The sequence below is a fragment of the Phascolarctos cinereus genome, unplaced genomic scaffold (genome assembly GCF_003287225.1).
Source record: "Phascolarctos cinereus isolate Bilbo 61053 unplaced genomic scaffold, phaCin_HiC Scaffold_726;HRSCAF=1367, whole genome shotgun sequence".
Classification (NCBI taxonomy): Eukaryota; Metazoa; Chordata; class Mammalia; order Diprotodontia; family Phascolarctidae; genus Phascolarctos; species Phascolarctos cinereus.
The window spans coordinates 405,593,287-405,613,272 of NW_027556098.1; positions in this window are offsets into that span (position 1 = coordinate 405,593,287).

Genomic DNA, 19,986 nt, shown 5'->3' on the forward strand with positions numbered 1-19,986 from the left:
GGATCACTAAACAAAGGGGACAGATGGTTTAGAAAGCACAGGGGCTGCCAGGCAGGTGGAGAGAGTGTGACTACAGCCATTTTACAGATGAGGACAGTGAGAACTGGGAGCTAGGGAAGTGAGTCACACAGTCTGTGAGGGGTTGGGACTCAAATGCCAGGCTCCTGGCTTTAAAGCCAGTGTTCTTTCTATTCTCCTCCCCCAGCTGCCTTCACCATGGGATGCACCACTCTCAAGTCCAACAGCAGACTCATGAACCCCACCTTGGAGGCAGTGTGGTACAATGGAAAGCATGTCAGATATGGAGTCAAAGGTTCAAATCCTGCCTCATACCCATGTATGACCCTGGTCCAGTTATTCAACCTCTCTGTCCTCAGTTTCCCCTTCTGAAAAATGATGGGGTTGGACTCTATGCTCTTCAGGTCCCTTCCAGCTCCCACAAAGTGACACTTTTTAAAGGCACCAAGAGGAAATCCTCCTTAACTCAAGCCCAAGAAAAAAGTGTTTGTTCCTTGCAGTTCTCCGGGGGAAGGCAGATAATGAAATGACAAATCATCACAGCAATTAGCCCAACCAGCAGAGAAATCCCGAATGACCCAACTTCTTCTCCATAGCAAACTCAAACGAAAACATCAGAGACCTTCAAGTCCACAGGCCTCATTTTCCCTGTTTGTGTGCTGGATTTTAACACTTTGCAGAATGTTTACTTGAAGAAATGTGGCTGCCAGATCAGGTAAAGGTCGCTTTTTCTAGCAAAGACTTTCCTCACACATCTTCCTTGAGATTCAAAAACTGACCCAAAGGATCTGAGAATAGAGGAAAAAAATCTGTGATCTACCTAGGGCCAAGAAAAATTTGAGTTTTGGGGGCAGCTAGGTGGCACAGTGGACAGAGTGCCAGCCCTGGATTCAGGAGGACCTGAGTTCAAATCCAGCCTCAGACACATAACACTTACTAGCTGTGTAACCCTGGGCAAGTCACTTAACCCCATTGCCTAGACCAAAAAAAAAAAAGAAAGAAAGAATTTGATTTTTTTTCATCACTGGCTTCCTATTGTCTCCAAGATTGAATATAAATTCCTTTATGGGATATCTAAAGTCCTTCGAAATCTGGCTCCCACCTATTTTATTATGCCTGACTCCCTTTTACTTATCCTCCATTTCAGCCAAACTGGCTTCCTTGTTTCTCAGATTCAGCACCCCATTTCCTGTCACTATACTTCTGCCTGCGCCTCCCTCTGCAAATGCCCATTCTCCACCCCAACCAGTGGGCTCCTTCCTCATCTATGCTTCTTGGAATCCTTATCTTCTTCTTTCAAGGCTCAGCTTATGTCTATGTCCAGGCCTTTCCTGATCCCCAACCCCTAAGCCTTGCACCCTCCTTCTGCCACAATCATGTTGAATTTTCACATCAGTGCACATGCTGGTTCCCTCAATAGGAAGTAAACTCGGAGGGCAGGGACAGTTCCATTTGTATCCCCAGCACCCAGGACAGGACCTGCTACTCCCCCTTTTTGTTTAAACAGACTTGTGATTTCATCAGTTTTTTTTAAATCAGATTTCCTATACTAATGCACATAAATGTCTTCTCTGTATTAAGAGGCTAAGTGACTTCCTCAGGGTCATACAGGTAGTGTGGATCAGAGGTAGGATTTGAAACCAGGACTTTCCAATTCTCAGGACAACTGTCGTATTCACTACCCCCTGTTAACTCTTACATAGTAGGTGCCTAACAGATGCTGGTTGAATTGAGTTGAATTTTGCTTAGCCCTAGCCGGTGGGAACTGTTTTCTGTTTGTCTCTGTACCTCTGGCAGAAGGGTGTTTAATAACGGACTGTTTCCCCGGCACCTGGTACAATGCCTGGCACAGACTAGGCACTTAATAAATGCACGTCGGATTCAGTTAAACTCAGAGCAGTGAATAGAATTTCAAAGGAGACAGACTCAGTCTCCAACTGATAAAAGATCAAAAAGATATCAGTGGGAAGAAATTCAAGCTATTAACAACAATATGAAAAAATTCTCCAAAATACTAATAATTAGGAAAGCACAAAACAGAGCAACTTTGAGGTTCTACCTCGCACCCATAGATGGACAAAATTGCCAAAAGAAAGGCAGAATGACAAATGCTGGAGGGGATGTGGGAAAACAGGTACATTAGTACATTATTGGTGGAGCTATAAACTGCTTTAGTATTCCGGAAAGCAATTCTGAGTGATGCCTCCTAAAATCATTAAACTATGTATGCCCTTTGATGAAGGAGGGGAGGGAGGGAGGAAGGAAAGAAGGAATGAAGGGAGGGAGGAAGGAAAGAAGAAAGGAGGGAGGGAAAGAAGGAAGGAAGAAGGAAAGGAGGGAAGGAGGAAAGAAAGAAGGAGGGAGGGAGGAAAGAAGGAAGGGAAGAAGGAGGGAGGGAGGAAGCAGACCAAAGTTTGATGTATGGTAAAATTCTCTAATCATGAGAGCTATCTCAAAGTAGGACTGGCAGCCTCAGGAGATTTTCAAGAAGAGGTTGTGGGCCACAGTGGTTAGTATATTTTGGGGAACATTCTTATTGTCTGGTATGTGTTGGAGGAGGAAGCAGATGAGACTCCCTTCAAATTGCACTTTCTTTGATTCTGTGTTTCCAGGCATTAAGGTGTGGCTGCCTCATGATGAGTAAATCAGTCACTAAGGATTGGATGAGATAGTCTCAGTCAATCAAGCAGACTAGGCTTTCTTAAGCATCGCGTCTGTGTCCAGCCAGCCCTATGCTATGGAGGGGAGGGAGAGCTAGGAGCTGTGCTCCCCACTGGCTAGGAACTGCCCCCTGATGGGAGAGACAAGATGAATGCACCTGTCAGGCTGAGCAAACAATCCATGACAGAAATCGGTAGTGTTCCATTGGTTACACTTGGCAGGGAGTACCACAGGAGTGAGAATCATCATGAGCTGCCATCGATCTAAGGCTGGAAGGGACCCCAGAGGCTGCCTAGACCAACTCTGTCATTTTGCAATTGAGGAAACTGAGGCAGGCAGAGGTAAAGTGACTTGCCCAGGATCATACAGCTAGTAAATGTCTGAGGTAGGATTTGAACCCAGATCTTCCTGGCTCTTAGTGAAACCCTATCTCCACTACACTCTCAAGATTTTCATAAGGTCTTAGGATCTTAGCCTCTTAGATTTGGAGTTGGAAAGAGACCTTGAAGGTCAGCTGGTTTAGCCTCTTCAGTTTCAAACAAGAACACCAAGGCTCAGAAAGGTCAAGTAACTTGCCCAAGGTCACACATATGGTTAATAACACGGGATCCGGACCTTCAACCTCACCATCTAGAGCCAGCACTCCTTACAATTCATCCAAGTGACTTATGGACATCTACTTGGACCCTCCCAACAATCTTAAGTGTTAGTTAATCCAGGTCTAGTAATACCCACTTTATGGATGACGGGATTGGACAGAAACATGAATGGGAAATTTCACACTCAAGGCAGGCACCACAAACTTCACCTGGGACAAGTGAAATGAAAGGGGACTTCAACTGAGGGCTCTGAAGAGCAGGGGAGGCTGGAGTGTGGGGAGTTCATGCTGAAGAACTGTGAGTCCTATCAGCACCCTTGAAATCTGGCAGTCTGGGACAAAGCCCTACCTGCCCTATCATAGTTGTGAAGTTAAGTGGCTTGCCCAGGATTACACAACTCGCAAGCGTCAGAGCTCCAGGATGTGAATCCAGGTCAGGTCACATTGCTTCTCAGCCAGCCCGATTTATTAGCTATAAGAATAGAGCATGAGATTCCCTTCAACCCTATCTTGGCACCTGGGTGGCTGGGTCTACTTACCATGAATGAGCGGGTTGCTCTGGAAAGCAAAGTCATCCTGCCTGAGTTTCTGGATGCTTAAGGAGCTCAACTTCCTAAGCACGCTTTTCTTGGATGCTCTTACAGACCAGTTCATGGACAGCCATAGTGGCCCCAGTAGGCAGGTATATTACCTACCTCCCCTTCTCTTCCCCTGCCCTCACCCTCAGGTTTCCAGCATGGAGGAGGCAAACTGGCAAGAATATTAATGAACAAGATCATAAGAATGTTCAAAGTTGGCAGGTACGGTCTTGCGCCAATAGTACCTGGGAAGAGGTATCAGGAGGCCCTGGGGCAGGTCAGGAAGTTTCAGTAAGCTAAGGTGTCTGGGGGAAAGGGTGCTCTTAGCCAGGAACTGGGGAGTTCTTTGAGGGTTGGAATAGCATCAGTGGTCACCCTGACCTGGACAATGCCAAGAACAAGAGCTGCAAAAGAAGGATCCTGGAAACCTTCTGTCTTTTTCAGGACCTGACATGGAATGCTTGGCACGCATTCCTTCTGCATCTTTTCTTCCTTCAAGGCTCACTCAGGTCAGGGGTCACCTCCTCTGGGAAGTCTTCTCTTTTATCCACCTCCTTGTCTTTAAAAAAATAGTAATTTATTCTGAATGTCACCAACAAACAAACAAACAAACGAATGAATGAATAAATAAAAAGAATGTTTCCAAATATAAAAAAAAAACAGAAAAAGATTATATGTGAGGGGCTGCTGGAGAAAATTTAAATTATGTAAAAACAAAAGATAGCAATAAAATCTACTTTTAAAAAACACAATAAATTCAACATAATCCCTTCAAAGCTATCCTCCTCTTCTGTTGTTTCCTTCTGTTTATTTGCAAACTTATTTCAATCCTCCTCTTTTCTTTCTTATTTTTTGGCAACTCTAGCAAAGTTTCCTGAGGCTCAGGAAGCCTGTCCCAACATCACACAGCTAGTAAACATCAGAGGCAGGGTTTGAACCCAAGTATTGCTACCTATAAGTTCATCCTGCTATCTACTATACCAAACTGCCTTGCACATAGCAGGGGATTCACCTAGGTTTCTTTAATTGAATTGAAATTGCATATGAGGAGAAGAGATTAGACTTATTCTACATGGCCTCAGAGGGTAGGACTGGGAGGGCAGAAGATGCAGAGAGAAAAATATCTGCTGTACATAAGGAGATACAATTCAAAATGTACAAAAGTGGAATTCCTCTGGAGGCAGCATTCCCTCATTGGAAGTCTTCAAGGAAAAGGTGGACCACTTGGTTTCAGATATAGCTTTAGATGGTCTCTGAGATGAACTCCAACTGAGGCTTTGTAAAAAGCAATATACAGCTCCTCTGAAAAGCACACAGGACAGAGCATTTCCCAGCCCTTTTCAGGCTATGACTCACCTGTGAATTTGTCAGGACACTCCCTACAACCACCTAGTCATCAGTGCAGCCATCTGTCCACCCACACTTACCACTCCCACTAGGTATATATGCATTTGCAGGGAGATACCATAGCTTTTGGTCTACCCTGGGCTAATGTTCAACGTTAACCAGCTAAAGTCCCATATTAGCCATAATGGATAATGTTAAGAATAGTCTTTTGCATTTGTATGCCTACAGTAAAGCCCTCCTCCAATGCTTCATGTGGTCTAGAAAGGACCTTGGGTTTTCTCAGGATATAACAAGAAAGCAAACTCCAGCAGGTCCTACCATACCGGAAAGGTGGTGGAGTATGGGTCTGGTAACTGACTCTCCATCTGCTATCTGGAGACAGAAAGGGTCATCAGCATACTGGCTGAAGGTTGATGTATTTTCCAGCCATGGCAACTTTCAAAGACTTTTTACTAAGTAGCAGAATGGTTTCTATATGCATCGGTGCAAGAATTATCACAGATACTTGAATTATTGATAAGCTTTGTCATTTTAGTATTTAAATGGGTGAATGAATGAATATGCTCTCATGTGCCAGGCATTCTCCTAAGTACTGTGGATACAAATGCAAACAAACGCTGAAGTCCCTGCCCTCAAGGGGCTTAAATCCTAATAGTGGAAAGATAACGTATAATAGGGAGCAAGAAAAGGGGGTGTTAAAAAGGTGCATGTGTGTGTGTGTGTGTGTGTGTGTGTGTAAATATGTTCTGGGAATGACCAGGAAGTCCCAAGCAGGATAAGGTGAAGGCTCACCTGTCCAAGGCCAGGGTCCGAGGGTCTCAGAATACCCATTTACAGTTTACCAAATGGCACTTCCAACATTGCTGTCGAGTAGGAATGGATATTTCCTCTCTAAAACCAAGGAAAAGAAGACACAAGGAGGTTAAGCAAATTTCCCATAATTCCCTAGGTAATAAATGATGGAGCTGGGATTCAAAATCAGACTTTTTGATTCTAAATTCAGTGTTCATTTTACTGGACTATATACTACCTTCTGTGTAATCTGAATCTGGATGCCAGAAAATGCCCACTGTAATATTTTGTGAGATTGACCTGGTAAATCCATCTATTTACATTGAAAAGGGAAAACTTTCTTGTCTTTGGGGTTCCATTTAACATCAGCCAGTCATTCTAGATAATGCTGCACCTGAGTCATCTCATCTCGTCATTCTTAGACATTAGTCAGTCTTTGGAGCTAAGTCTAGACGTTAACCAGCTGGATAACGCTGGTCATTAGTCAATCATTGTACGCTATTGTCTTTCCTCTTAGGCATGGTTCCCTCCTCCTAACACTCAAGAGTAGGGACACTAGGATGCAAGAAGCTTTTGCTAATCCTCTTTAATCTTAGTGCCTTCCCTCTGATATTCCGATCTTGTATGTATCTTGTTTGTACATGGCGGTTTCCATGCTGTCTCCACCATTAGACTGTGAGATCCTTGAGAACAGGGACTATCTCTTGCCTTCCTTTGTATCCCCAGAGTAATAATCTCTCTGGGGAAATTTATGTGCCTGGCACATAGAGACTCTTAGTAAGTGCTAGATGACTGACCACGATAGTGAAATGCCTTCTTGACCCAATAAAATCTTATGTTGTGAAATGTTATGTAACAGAACCTTAATAGTTGCCCCTTCAACTTGCTACCAATAATAAGCTGCTCATTTTGCCTTTTCCTACCAATTCTGAGCCCATTGCCAGAACTCACAGGCATGCCAGTATTTACAGTCCTGAGAAGTTTCACCAAAATTTTTTAAAAAATTTATTTTCACAGACTATCTGAATTGGAAGGAATCTTAGAGATTGATTGCAACCTGTAGCTGAAGAGGAATCCTCTCTTCAACACAGATGACAAGAAGTCATTCATCTCCATGATGCAGTGAATAATGTGGTGGTCCTCTTCTAGAATGAAGGTTGAACAACGACAAAGACAGAGTGCTGGACCTGGAGTCAGAGAGGCCTGAATTCAAATCCAGCCTCAGACACCTACTATCTGTGTGATCCTAGGTAAGTCACTGGACTGTTGTTCACCTTGGTTTCCTCATCTGCAAAATGGGGATCGGAATAGCACCTATCTCCTTAGGTTATCATGCGTATTATCATTATCTCAAATGAGATAGTATCTGTATACTGTTTTGCAAAACAAGTTATAGAAATGTTTTTTGTTGTTGTTCAGCTGTATAAGGCTCTTTGTGACCCCCATTTAGGGTTTTCTTGGCAGAGATACTGGAGTGGTTTGCCATTTCCTTCTCCAGCTCATTTTACAGATGAAGAAACTGAGGCAAACAGAAGTTACATGACTTGCTCAAGGTCACACAAGCTAATAAATGTCTGAGGCTGGATTTAAACTCAGGTCTTCCTGCCTCCAGGTCCAGCACTCTATACTAAGTACCTAGCTGCAACCATGTAAATGCTAGGTGCCTCCATTATTATTTAGCCTCTGCTTAAAAGCCCCCAAATCTATGTCTTTCTACACATCATTCTTAGTTCTGCCTTCTGGGGACAAACATGTGATACCCCTTAAAACACTGGAAAATAGCTCTCGTGTATATTCTCTAACTCTTTTCTAAGCTAACCATTTCCAACCCTTCCAGGGCCTCCTCACACGGATGGTATGATCTGGAGACCTTCATCATCCTTGCTCCATCCTTGCACCCAAAACAAAATACGAAACTGTAGATGTGGTCTTACCAAGGCCAAATTCAATGGTACCACATCTCCCTGACCCCGGTCACTGTTTTCCTTAACTCAGCTTGAGATCTCGTTGCCTTTTTCCCCACTGTCCATTCATATTAAATGCACTGGCCCCTAAGACCCTCAGACCTTTTTTAGATAAATTCTTCTGTAGCAACACCTCTTCCATTTTGCATGTGAGAAATGGATTTTTTTTTAACCCAGGTGCAAGACTTGACAGTGATCCCCACGACATTTCACTTTATCAGATTTGGCCCAGTGTCCATCCTAGCCTGTCAAGATTATAGGATCATAGATTGAGAGTTGAAAGGAGCCTCAGAGGCCTGAGAGACTTGGTCAGATGTTTTGTTCCAATCTAGGCAAACTGTCTCTACCACATTCCCCTGATCTAGCAGTTTTGCCTGAAAAGAAAATGAGGTTTGACTGGCATGACCTGTTCTTGCAGGGTTTTTTTTTTTTGCAGTTGTTGCTTCCTATTCCAGATGTTCATTAAGCATCCCTTTAATATTATATGCTATAAGTCTGGCAAGAATTGAAATCAAGCTTATCAGTCTGTAGCTTGCAAATTTTACTCCCATCTTTCTGCCAGAACAAACAAGATAGCCATATGACCTATGTTAAGCATTAAGCGTTTTGTAATTGATGCAGTCATGGGGCACACACACAGAAAGCTTGAAGAAACATATCTCAGTTCTCAGCAGCTTCTTTTTATGTGGCTTCCAAGTGCCTTCTGAAAGTACAACCCACCAGTTTTTCTCAGAAAGGCTAAAAGCATCTCCTTATCAGAAGGGTTCTTTGGCAGTGAATAGTCAGGTCTCTGTGAAGGTCCAGGGACTCTTCAGAACATAGCAGATGCCAGTCCATGGTGGAAGACCTCATTGGCAAGGCATTGCAGGCCAGTAGTACATTACAGTCCCTAGCTGCTGGTACCACATTAAATCATACATGATAATGACATTGGGTCCTAGGATCAAAGTCTTCAAACCAGAAGGTATCTTAGAGACTGTAGTTAAGGGATTCTTAACCTAGGGTCCACGAACTTCATTAAATTGTTTTTTGATAATTCTATTTCAAAATAACTATTTTCCTTTGTGATACTATGTGTTCTATGTATTTAAAAACATGATTCAAAGAAGGGGTTCACAGATGGAAAAACAGGTCCAGGACATAAAAAAGGTTAAGAATCCCTGGGCTAGTCCAACCCTCTCATTTTACAAATTAAGAAAGAGCCCAAAAGAGATTAAAGTAACTTGTTCATGGGCAGTATCAGAATCCTCTTTAGAAGGTGGATTGGATCAAAAAATGAGCCAAGCCTGAGACAAGGAAGTGATATCTATGGATAACTTGAGTGTTTCATTGGCATCCATGTAGTCTCAAGAAAAGTAAAGATGGACCCTCATTGGCAGATTTATAGGAGGGCCCAAGAGACCACCACATGACAGGGCATGGATGGATGGATTGTGATTTGCACTACTGAAAGCATATCTACTAGGATGTGATCACAGATTAAGGGTAAATACTTTTCCACTGAATTTTGTGTTCTTGCTCTCTTCCCCCTCCCTCCCTCCTCTCTCTTTCTCTCTCCCTTCCTTCCTTTGTTCCTCCCTCCTCTCTTCCTTCCTCTCTCCCTCCCTCTCTCCCCCTCTCTCTTCCTTCCTTCCTTCTTTCTTTCTTCCTTCTTTCTTTCTTCCTTCTTTCTTTCTTTCTTTCTTTCCTTCTTTTTTTCTTTCTTTCCTTCCTTCCTTCTTTCCTTCCTTCCTTCCTTCCTTCCTTCCTTCCTTCCTTCCTTCCTTCCTTCCTTCCTTCCTTCCTTCTTTCTTTCTTTCTTTCTTTCTTTCTTTCTTTCTTTCTTTCTTTCTTTCTTTCTTTCTTTCTTTCTTTCTTTCCTTCCTCCTCCCCCTTCTCTCCCATCCTTTGGCTTGCAAGGACAGTAAGAGAGATTCCCTGCCTGCATTGTACCTGGAGTCAAGAAGACCTAGGTTCACATCTCACCTTGGACATTTACTACCTTTGTGACCTCTCTGGGTCTTGGTTTCCTCACTCATTGGCTTCTAAGATTCTTTCCACTTCCAGATCTATGATTCTATAATCCTACCACCTTTGTGAAGGAAATACCCAGAGCTGCCATCTTGGCCAGGGCCTCACAAGGCAGAGGAAGAGAAATCATTGTGAAGCCCAGTGGCTGTTTGGACAGCCCCAAATCAGCTCCATCCACACGACAGAGCTGGGCTGCTTCCTTTGTGTGGACATAATCCAGGCAATCTCCCGCACTTGGGAGACAAAGGTTCCCTTCAAACTCCACCTGTTGGTTTAGGAATGGTTACCATGGCAGCAAGAAGCCCAGGGAGGGAGGGAAGTGACATTCCTAGAGGGATAGATTGCAGAGCCGGCAGCCGCCTGTTATCCTTGCTTCTGGATTCTTAAGGCCAGGCAAGCATAATGGGGCCCCAGTGCTGAATTCATGCAGCCCCCAGGAGTCTGTCAGGGAGAAGATTTCCCTTAAACCTGGAGGCACATAATTGCTTTTGTATTAGAATCGTCCTTGCGAGTGGAGACTTTCGTTCTTTGTCCCTGTATCTCCACTACCCACCATGGTGGCTGGCACACACTATGCTCTTAATTCACGCTTGTTCATAGACTGATGGATCGGGGAATTGGGTAGGTATTGAACTTCATTATTAGCAAATCTGGTGCATTAACGTTCCCTCTTCACAATGGCAAAACTAAGACTGAGCCCCCAGGCATCACTGATGCTCCATGAAGAATGGGCCCATCTGGGACAGGCCAGGAGACCACAGATTCTGGGTCTCACCACAGCCTGCGCCTTTCCCCATAGTTTGAGGTGCCTTGCTTTTATATTGGTTTTCATATATCATCTCACTTGCCATAAATGCCAAATTCTCCTTGCCAATTCTCGTTCTGTTCCCTTCTCTGTACTCAGATGACTACCACCCTGTTCACACGCCATCGCCTCCCTCCCCACTACAGTCCGATCTCCACAGAGCTGCCAAAGCATTTTCCTAAAGCATAAGTCTGACTAGGTCATTTCCCTTCTCAGTAAACTCCACTGGATACCTATTACCTCTAGGATTAACCCTCAATTTCTTTATTTAACAACCTGGCCCCACCTACCTTTCCAGATCTATTATAAAATCCTTCCCTTCATGCTCCCTAGAATCCCGGTAACCTGGCTGGCTATCTTGCTATTTCGTGCACGGGGCATTCTATCTCCTGCCTGGGCTTTTGCAAAGGCCGACCCTTATGCCTGGCGTGCACTCCTCCCTCACCTCCACCTCTTGGAATCCCCAAACTCAGCTCCAGTACTACCTTTTACATAAAGCTGTCCTTGACCAGCCCAGCTGCTACAGCCCTCCCTCCCCATTAACATCTATCATTACCAACATGCATTTTTTGGGTGCTTATTGTATACAAGGCACTGTGCTGGACATGAATCTGTTTGGTTTTTATTTGGTCCCCTGCTACCTTCTCATCAGACCCCTTGCTGCCAGGGCTAGAGACTAGTTAAGCCTTTCAGCTCTAGAGCTCCCTAGGAGCCCAAATCAGGCTAGGAGGCTTCAGCTAGTCTTTATTCTCTCTGTTTTCTCTCCAGCCATGGCATGAGTCCTGTGGCAGCACTGATTTGGTTATGGTCACAGACCTGGCAAGCTACCCTTCCCTCCCTTGATTTCTAATTCTGTGACCAAAATCAAATCAGTCCTGCCAATACCTAAATTGTAATTCAATCCATCCCCATTTGGTTCCACTCACCAGCCATGCAATCTTCTGGACCAAAATGGCCCTCCCAGTCCAAAACACTCCCCTCATTGTCTGTCCCAATTAGAATGTAAGTTTCTTGAGGGCAAGGATTGTCCTCATCTTTTTATTTTTGGATTCCCAAGTGGTTAAGCACACAGTAAGTGTTTAATAAATGCTTTTTCATTCATTCATTCATTGATACCTATGTAGGTTCATGTTGTTTCTCCTGATAGAATGTCAACACTGTGGGCAAGAAGGGACTATTCCCAGTGCCTGACACATAGTCAGCAATTAATAAATGATTGTTCATTAACTGATTAATTCAACTCAGGCAGAAGAGAACCATGATCCAGCACTCTCTGCATTTCCTTACATACCTTTTCTAAAAGACAAACTCAGATACAAAGCATTTGGTTTCAGGGGGAGTGGAAGATGGGGGCACCCTAAGGCCTCACCTTCCAGGCACCCGGACCTCATTTGGCCTGGCCTTCCTTTCCGTAGTTACCTACAGAGAAGCAAGCCCCAGGCAGCCCTTTCCTGGGGCCCCTTCAGTGCCCAGAGGACAAGTAGCCAAGTAGGGCAGAGAGGCTGCAGGGCTGGGGAAGATTAGATCCCTTTAAGGAGCCTCATAAACCAAGCAGTTCAACCTATACTCAGTCAAGAACTTCCTTTCTGGTGTCCCTTTCAGGTAGCCATCCTGCTCTCTGATGAGGGGGGACATATTTATTCATTATTCCACCTCACAGCCTTCACGTACAAGCCAAATTATCATTCCCCATACATGATCTTCCATTTCCCACCTCCATATCTTTGGATAGGCTAACCCTTCTGCCTGGAATGCCATCCCTTCTCATCTCCACCTCTTGTAACCTTTAGCTCCCTTCAAGATTCAGCCTGAATGACACCTCCAGTGCTTAGCACAGTGCCTGGCACACAGTAGGTGCTCAATAAATGGGTTTTAATTGACTAATTTATCTCCTTCAAAAGGCCTTTCCTGATTCCCTGTCATTAAAGCTCCTTCCCACAACCACCAGGTATTTACTTGGCATCTATCCTGCCTTTACTTGTCTGTGTTCCCTTTGCCCCAGCAGAATGGATATTCCAGGGTGGGGAGAGGGGAGGAAGCTGTCTCATCTCTTATCTGTGCTTTCCCAGTTCCTAGTACTAAGCCTGACACATAGTAGGTGCTTAATAAATGCTTCTTGATGATTCCTTCCAGTGGCAATCCATTTTGCTTTTGGACAGCTTGAATTCTTAGGAAGTCTTTTCTCACTTGGGAAGTCTTTCTTACCATAAACCCAAATTTATCTCCTTATAATTCCTACCCATTACCTCAAAAAACAAGGCCAGAAGCTTTTCCACATGAGAAGTTCTCAAATACTCGACAACAGAGATCAATCCAACAATAAACATTTATTAAGCATCTGCTGCATTTGAGGAACTGGACTAAGGGCTGGACATACAGAGAATAGCAAACATCCCTCCTGATTCTACTCTCCTCCAAGTTAAACATCCCTCCCTGCCCTTATCTTTCTCACCTTCGTCATCCTTCTCTCCCTAAAATGTGATGCCTAGAACTGACCCCTAGAAGGAGTTTGAGCAGGGCAGAGAACAGGAGTGTTATCACCTCCTTATTCACAGTTGCTAAGTCATTTTCAATGCTATTCATTAATTTTCTTAGTTCCCACACCATACTGCTTACTCCTATTCAGCTCATGGTCCACTAAAACCCCCAGATCTTTTTCAGACACACTGCTATCTAACTAAGCCTCTCCCATCTTGTGAAGTTGATTTTTTGAACCCAAGTGGAAGACTTTACATTGGTCTCCATTGAATCTCATCTTCTTAGACTGTGCTCGGTGTTGACTTTCAAACCTTTTTAACAGGAGGGCAGATGTTAGAAATCTTATTTGATTCAAAGTGACAAATACATCCTCAAGTCTGCTCCCAGGAGAGCCAGCAGCCTATTAGGCTTTGTTTCATAATAAATTGTCTATAAGACACTCCTATTTGTCAGTGAAACCTGAGCTAGCTTTCCTATAAAAAGGGCCACAGAACTCCAGCATGTTTTGTCTTTCTGGGACCATAGATGGTTCACATATTTAGACTGAGAATAGACTTTATTTTTCTTCTTTTATTTATTTTTTTGAAATTTATTTAAATATTTAGTTTTAGTTTTCAAAATTCACTTCCACAAGATTTCAAGTTCCAAATTTTCTCCCCATCTTGCCTCTCCCCTGACCCCAAGACTGCATGCATTCTGAATACTCCTTCCCCTAATCTGACCTCCGTTCTATCACTACCCCCTTCTCTGATCCCTTTCCCCTTCTATTTTCCTGTAGGGCAGGATAGATGAGAATAGACTTTTGAGGCCTTCTGCTTCAGCCCCTGCATTTTACAGATGGAGAAACTGAGGCCAAAGTGAGAAAGTGAGTCAGAAAAAGTCACATGGGTAGGAAAGAGCAGAGCTGAGATTTGAATCCACTCTGAGGTTTTACCAAATGATCCCCCATTAATGATGTGGTACTTTTTTGTTTTCTAATGTACCTTCCAATTCTCCATTTTTAAAATGCTAGTGGAAAGAACCTCCACCTTCATGTCTGCAATCTTTGGGCAGAAGCAGCCCCAACAATGAATTCAACCTAAAATCCAGGGAGATGTAATCATAATTAATCATAGTAATAAATATTATTATGATAATAGTAATAAATGTGATATATAATAACTTATATAATGTAATAAAATAATTATAATCATAACAAATATTTTATATTATGTAATTGTAAGTATATTATATAATATAATAAATATTATAATTGTAATAAATATGTTATCTAATAAAGCATATAATCATATAATATATAATATAATAAATATTCTATAAACAGAGTAAATATTATTAATAATGATGATCTACAGGCAGGCTAGAGTAGTGAGTGAAGGGCCGGCCTTAGTGCCAGAAAGATCTGGGTTTAAGTCCTCCCTTGGCATTTAATAGTGGCATCACTCAGTGCTCCACAAACCAAGACTTAGTCTGACTTGACTGCTCTAGGCACTGAGATGACAAGTTGGCAAGGGGTTGCCCATCTATAACCATGGAGATGGTTTCTACATCTGAAGTTCCATGAAATCATAGGTCTGGATCCCCTCTGTCACCTCCCTTCCTTCTCCAAATATATTATTGACTTATAAGGAATCCACTAAGACCCTCCAGATCTTTTTCAGCCAACTGTTCCCCAGCCAGGCCTCTGGTAGGGATGTTTATTTTCTTTAACCTAATGGAAAGTTTGGCCTCATCTATCTTCTTCTAAGTCCCTTCCAACTCAAATTCTGACTTGTGTGACCATGGCTCCTCCACTACTGGCTCATTGTAGAACTTCCCACCCTGCCCTGGGACAGCCCAACACCCCTGTGGTCTGCTTCCCCTGGAATATCCCACCCCAAGCCATCCCTTCCCCACCTCCCATTGGAGAGTCCTTCTTTGTGCCTCCATTTTGTGGAGGGCTCAGGTCAGCCTGTCTTCATTCCCCTTCCAGCGCCATTCCTGACCCTCTAGACTTCACAGCTCTGACTCCACACTGGTCCCTTTCTGCCGGCCCCTGCTCGCTGCTCTCCAGCTTCAGTTAGGATGGGAGTTCCTGAAGGACAGAGACTGTCTACATTTTGGCTTGTATTTGTAGCCCCAGCACTTAGCACAGAGCCTGGCACATAGTAAGCTCTTAAGAAATACTAGTTTTGCAAGTCACTTAACCCCAATTGCCTAAATAAAAAAAAGAAAAGAAAACAAATACTGATTTCCCTGCCAGGTAGGAGGGCTTTTCCATACTAAGGAGTTCCCCGCATTGATGCAATCATCGGTCCAGACTAATAAGAGTAATAACAATGATGACTGAGTTTTCTACAGTAAAGATTGTAGGATTCAAACCCTGCCCTGTCTGATTCCAAGTCCAGTTTTCCACTCCTTACTGATTCTTGCACTTTATTTATTTGTTTTGGAAGATGCAAGGAGGTAAATTTAGGTTTAATGTAAAGAAAGGCTATCTAGGGGGCAGCTGGGTGGTGCAGTGGATAGAGCACCGGCCCTGGAGTCAGGAGAACCTGAGTTCAAATCCTGCCTCAGACACATAACAGTTGTTAGCTGTGTGACCCTGGGCAAGTCACTTAACCCCAATTGCCTCACCAAAAAACAAACAAACAAACAAACAAAACCCAAATCAGTGAATCTTGTACTTTAAGTGGACATGAAAAGAATTGAGGAAGAAGAAAGAGGCAGCTGTGAATGATTCTTATCTGCCCCTAAGAGCCTCCAGAAGAAGGGTAGGAGAAATACTTTGGTTCCCATGTCCTAAGAGGAGATTCATATGGAATTGCAGAAGAAAACAAGTAACTTATAGCCAAGCATTTACATCATGTATATAGAAGCATTTTTCACAGCTTCAAGTGCTAACTAAATGTCTATTACTCTATTTGCTGTTTCTTGTTACCTGTGCTCTATGCTTGATACGCTCTTCCTCCTCGCCTTTGCCCCGACGGCTGACCTGTAAGTAGCCCTTCCTTATTCCCTCTGTTGTACCATGTCAGCTGGGAAATTAGAAAAAGCTCAGTATACTGCAGAGGTGGTGTTAAAGCAGTTAAAGGCATATGAAGAGGCAGAGGTAAGGAGGCATTCTAGGCATAAATGACAGTCAATGCAAAAGCTTGGAGATGGGAGATACAATGCTGAGTGGGAAAAGAGCACAAAGGCCTGCTAGGCTAGACTGAAGAGTGTGAGAAGGAGACTAACAAGTCTGGAAAGATCTGTTGGATCCAGGTGGTGAAGGGCTTTCTATGACAGACAGAGCATTTGGTTTGATTCTAGAGCCAATAGGGAGCCACTGGAGTTGACTGAGCAGGTGAATGACATGGTCAGATTTATGCTTTAGGAAACTCACTTTGGCAGCTGAGTGGTAGAGAGGGGAGAGACTTGGGTGGAGAGATCAATTGCTGGATAAAGATAAAGGTGAATATGGTGGAGCTTTCTCCCTGCAGAACAGATCAGGAGAAGATGTTCTTACTTTGAGACCTTTCAGCTGAGCTTTGGGGACACTTAGCTTCTCATGATTCAGGAAACTCTCTAAGACTCTACATGACTGAAGAGATGCTGATCTGGCTTGGTAGAGGGAGCTTCCTTTCTAGGAATTCCATTTCAACAATCACTTTCTTTTTAAATTTGAGTCCCAAATTCTCTCCCCCTCTAATGCCCCTCCCCCTCCCTGAGAAGGCAAGAACTTTGACTTTGATTATACATGGGAGGTCATGCCAAACATATTTCCATATTAGCCATGTTGGAAAAGAAAGCAAACAAAATAAAATAATAAAAAATAAAGGAGGTAAAAATAGTGTGCTTCAGTCTGCATTGTTAGTTCATCAGTCCTCTGTGGAGGTGGATAGCATTTTTCATAGCAAGGATTTTGGAATTGTTATGGATCATCGTCTTGATCAGAGTAGCTAAGTCTATCATAGTTGATCATTGCATAATGTGGCTGTTACTGTGTACAGTGTTCTCCTGGTTCTGTTCACTTTGCTTTGCATCAGTCCATACAAGGTTTTTCTGAAGTCTGCCTGCTCATCATTTCTTATAGCAAAATAGTATCCCATCACAATCATATACCACAACTTGTTTATCCATTCCTCAATTGATGGGTATCCACTCAATTTCCAATTCTTTACTGCCACAAAAAAGCTACTATAAATATTTTTGTACAAAAAGGTCTCCCCCCCTTTTATTTAATCTCTTCAGTATATATACCTAGTAGTAATATTGCTGGGTCCAAGGGTATATGGAGTTTTATAACCCTTGGACATAATTCCAAATTGTGCTCCAGAATGGTTGGACTAGTTCACAACTCCACAAATGGTGCATTAGTGTCTCAATTTTTCCACATTCCCTTCAGCATTTGTCATTTTTGTCCTTTTCTGTCATGGTAGACAGTTTGATAGGTATAAGGTGGTATCTCAAAATTGTTTTAATTCGAGTTTCTCTAATCAGTACTGATTTAGAGCATTTTTTCGGATGACTATTGACAACTTTGATTTCTTCTTCTGAAAACTGCCTGTTCATATTCCTTGACCATTTATCAACTGAAGAATGGCTCTTATTTTTATAAATTTGGATCAGTTCCCTATATATTTGAGAAATGAGGTCTCTGTCAGAGAAATTTGTCTCAAAATTTCCCCTCAGTTTCCTGTTTTCCTTCTAATTTTGGTTGCATTCATTTTGTTTGTGCAAAAGCTTTTTAATTTCATGTCATTGAAATTACCTATTTTACTTCCTGTCATCTCCTTTATCTTTTGTTTGCCCATAAACTCTTCTTCCCTTATCCATAGATCTGACAGGTACATTTTTTTTTGCATGCCCCTCTAATTTACTTATGATATCACCCTTTGTGTATAAACCATTTATTCATTTTTACCTTATCTTGATATACAGCAGGAGACGCTGGTATACACCTAGTTTCCGCCAAATTGTTTTCCAGTTTTCCCAGCAATTTTTGTCCTAAGTTGAGCTTTTACCCCCAAAGCTTGGATCTTTGGGTTTATCAAACATTCGATTACTATGGTCATTTACTACTGTGTATTGTGTACCTACTCCACTGATCCCTCACTCTTTTTCTTAAGTCAGCACCAGACTATTTGGACGATTACTGCTTTGTAATATAGTTTGAAATCTGGAACTGCTAGGCTGCTGTCCTTAACATTTTTTTTTCATTGATCCTCTTGATATTCTTGACTTCTTGTTCTTCCAGATGAATTTTGTTACGATTTTTTTCTAGCTCTATAAAATAACTCTTTGATAGTTTGATTGGTATGTCACTGAATAAGTAAATTAACTTAGGTAGAATTGTCATTTTTATTGTATTGACTCAGCCTACCCATGAACAATTTATATTTCTATTAATTGTTTAGATCTATCTTTATTTGTGTGAAAAGTACTTTGTAACTGGTTTGCTTTAGCCAGTAGACTCACAAGTGTTTTGCATTGTCTGCAGTTATTTTAAATTGAATTTCTCATTCTATCTCATCCTGCTGTGTTTTGTTGGTAGTATGTGGAAATGTTGATTCTTCATGGGGGTTTATTTTATAGCCTGCAACTTTGCTGAAGTTGTTAATTGCTTCAACTAGGTTTTTAGTTGATTTCCTAGGGTTCTTTAAATATGCATCATCTGCAAAAAGTGATAGTCTTATTTCGTCATTGCCTATTTTTGTTCCTTCAACTTCTTTTTCTTGTCTTATTTCTATAGCTGGCATTTCCAGTACAATATTGAATAATAGTGGTGATAATGGACATCCTTGTTTCAAGTCCTGATCTAACTTGGAAGGCTTGAAGTTTATCTCCGTTATTACCATACTCGCTTTTGGTTTTAGATTGATACTACTTATCATTTTAAGAAGAGCTCCATTGATTCCTATGCATTTTAGTGATTTAATAAGAATGAATATTGTATTTTGTGAGAGGCTTTTTCTGCATCTATTGAGATAATTATGTGATTTTTGTTGTTATTGTTACTGACATGGTTAATTATGCTGATAGTTTCATAATATTGAACCAGCCCTGCATTTCTGGTATAAATCCTATCTAGTCATAGGGTATGATCTTTGTGATATATTGCTATAATCTCCTTGTTAGTATTTTGTTTAAAAATTTTGCATCAATATTCATTAAGGAAATTGGACTGTAGTTTTCTTTCTCTGTTTTTCTTCTCCCTGGTTTAGGTATCAAAACCATATTTATGTCATAAGAGGAATTTAGTAGGAGTCCTTTGCCTATTTTTTCAATAGTTTATACAGTATTGGGATTAATTGTTGCTTAAATGTTTGGTAGATTTCACTTATAAATCTATCTGGTCCTGGGGATTTTTTCTTATGGAGCTCGTTGATGGCTTGTTCAATTTCTTTTTCTAAGATATGGTTATTCAAGTATTTTATTTCCTCTTCTGTTAATTTAGGCAGTTTACATTTTTGTAAATATTCATCTATTTCACTTAGCTTGTCAGTTTTGCTGGCATATAATTGGACAAGTAATTGCTTTAATTTAACCATAAATTGCTTTAATTTCTTCTTCACTGGTGGTACATTCACCGTTTTCATTTTTGATATGAGGAATCTGGTTTTCTTCTCTTTTTTAAAATCAAATTAACCTATGTTTTATTGATTTTGTTATTTTTTTCCCACAAAACCAGCTCCCAGTTTTATTTATTAGTTTAATGGTATTTTACTTTCAATTTTATTAATCTTTCATTTGATTTTCAGGATTTCCACT